Raw genomic sequence first — 2,933 nt, 5'->3', positions numbered from 1 at the left:
TTTAATTTTTTTTCACATATCTTTAAATGTCAAATTTTCTTTGGTAGATAATCTAAAGTGCTAAATTTTCATTTTAGAACTTATATATTTATCTAACAGAGTACCCTAAATTGATGTTCATCAAGATACTTTACTTTAAGCCCTAATGGTTTATATCTTCCCTTTAAAATATATATGTATTTTTAAGTTGTCATTCTCAGAGATATTCTGGAGAAAAAAATTATGAATTAAAGACCTATAAATTCTTCTTCATTGCTGTTGTTGTGTAATAATTATCATCTAACCCATAGTGGTCTATCAACTGAGTAAGGCTGAGTTTCTTGTTCTCCTCAGACATAGCTGACTGCAACTCGACAATTGGCTGCAGCTTCTCCACTTCTTTATTAACAATTATAACTGAGACAGATCATTCTTTGATCTATACATTTTGACAAGTTTTAGTCTCCTAAAAAGGTCTTCTTCTGAATCTGTTTCAACAATTTTGCCTTTTCTTCATTTAATCCTTTTTGGGGAAGATTCTCATCAAAGTTATTCTGGAGATCACTGCAGGAGCCAGTATCAAGTGATTTAGATCCACTTGCATTGATATTCTTTTTTTAAAATTATGTTTATTTATTTATTTATTTATTGTCTAACGTTTTACGTATGTCTCTTTTTTCCCCTCTAGACCGCCCCCCCCAAACCATTCCCACCCCGGGCAAACCCCCACCACCCAGTGTCTGTGTCCATTGGTTACGCTAATATGCATGCATAGGGGCCCTTTGGTTGCTCTCTAACCACCCCCTCTCCTGCCATTTGTCTCTGGATCTATTCTTGATCATCAAATTATGTTGATCATTATTCTTGATGCTATTTTTCAAATATGAATTTTCTTCAAATTCACTGTCCATGTGCTTAAAGTTATCTTGAAATTCCAAACACTTTTCTTGTGTTGATGATGATGGTTTATCTAAAAAGTTCTGATCATTTTCTTAATTCTCTACTTTAAGACGGTTTACCACTATAACAGGGATTAAATGAAAATTTAGTTTTCCTCAACCATTCTCTTAAGTGTTGCACTCATAAGTTGCTTTCTTGAACTACTTGTATGGATTGATGATAGATTGGCACAGCCTGTGGAGTGCTAGGTAAAATCACAGCTGAGTCTGAAGGACTTTCCATCTTGGAAATGTTATCTTGGTTTGCTTCTTCCTCCACCATCCCCACAGTGATGAAAACCTGCCTAGATGCAGCCAAGGGCACTCCTGTTCCAGGGCTCTTCTCACAAACTTTTAGAATTCAACTGCTTCTTACTTCTGTCCCAAGCCTTCCCTCTATCCTCTTTCTTCTGGGCACACTCTGAATATGCTCCTCTTGATGACCTTGGAAACAGAATGCTGTCCCCTCCTTCCTTTGTGAAGGGGTAGAAAATAAGATCATCATTTGGGTTGTTTTTACTTAATCACTATTCCCTTCCTTCTTTTCTCCCCTTCCTTCCTTCCTTCCTTCCTTCCTTCCTTCCTTCCTTCCTTCCTTCCTTCCTTCCTTCCTTCTTTTTTCCAGACATAGCTACTCTTTATTTGCTCCATATACCTTAATAAATATTATAGTACTATTAAACATAATTTCCACATTATGAAATTCTGTTTCTACATTCTTTGTGTATGTGTTTCCATTTTCCTGAACTTGCCTTTTCTACTATTTGATCAGCAAAGCCCCAGTTCAGATGTCACTTCATTCAATCATTAAATAAATACATAGAGATTTAAGTGGCTTCTGTGAGGCAAATCTGAGATAATTTTATCACTAAAATACATAATGATAGTAATGAGTTTTCCATTTAACAAAATAAGGATACATGAGCCCACACTAATAATAAATTAATGAATAAACAGACAAACATTTAGGGAGAAGGTAAAGCAGAATGTCAGCTAATAGATGAAACAGAATAACCACCATTGTACAATCACCGTAATAATAATGGAGTCATAAGAATTGACAATAGATGCTCAAAGTAGCCAGTGAAAATTTCATAAGCAATGTAATATTCACAAAAAAATTTTAAAGTGTCTCCCACAGGTTATTTATTAATTACAGGAAAAGTAGTAACTAAGGGGAAAAACATGACAGCCATCACCTTAACCAAGAAATCAAAGTTAAAATTACCCAAAATGGGACAAATCAATTGACATTCTGTGCCTCATAAAGCAATGCTCTGAGAAGGACATGCAACTAGATCTATGGCATTTCTGCTTAAAAATGTGTACCTTAAAGCTAATCATTAGAAAGCATGAGACACTCCAAGTTTAGGAATATTCTACAACACAACTAGTCTATACTCTTCAAAAATGTTAATATGATGAAAGACAATGAAAGGATAAGAAACCATTCCAGATTTAAAGGAGACTAAAGAGATGACAAGTAAATTAAATGGGTGATTTTTCATTGACTCTGGTTCAGAAAAAATATTCTAGAAAGATCCAGCTGGAACAATTTGAATATAGGCTGTAAATAAAAGTGTTTATTAATATTTAACTTCCTGACTTAAATAACTTTACTATGTTTACATAGGATAATGCTTTTATTCCTAGGAAATATCCTATATAATAATAGACAAACATGGTAATTAACTGTACCTCCGACACGCTTCCCATTGCTAATCAGGGCGATATGCAAATTAACTGCCAACCAAGATGGCGGCCGGCAGCCAGGCAGCTGAAGCGAACAGGAGGCTTGCTTGCTCCCGTGAAGGAGGAAGCCAAGGTTACCCGCCTGCCGCTGCTGGGCTCTGAGCTTGCACTCTAAGCAACTATGTTGCAATTATAGAGGCTACACAAACCCCATGCTTTCAGCCAGCCGGCCAAACTGGAGTTGTAACAGAGTTTCGATTATAGAAGCCAAACAAACCAGATACCTTCTTTCAGCAGCTGAGGCCTCAGAGCTGAAGCTGAGTT

General features: G+C 36.1%; 1 pseudogene; it reads right to left on the bottom strand.

Moving 5' to 3' along the window:
- Positions 1-227: 227 nt before the first annotated feature.
- LOC102771089 lies at positions 228-1,200 on the bottom strand (annotated as a pseudogene).
- Positions 1,201-2,933: the final 1,733 nt, after the last annotated feature.

Source organism: Myotis davidii, unplaced genomic scaffold (assembly GCF_000327345.1).
Source record: "Myotis davidii unplaced genomic scaffold, ASM32734v1 scaffold743, whole genome shotgun sequence".
Taxonomy (NCBI): domain Eukaryota; kingdom Metazoa; phylum Chordata; class Mammalia; order Chiroptera; family Vespertilionidae; genus Myotis; species Myotis davidii.
The sequence above is the reverse complement of the archived record's forward strand: the minus strand, read 5'-3'. Positions and strand labels throughout refer to the sequence as shown.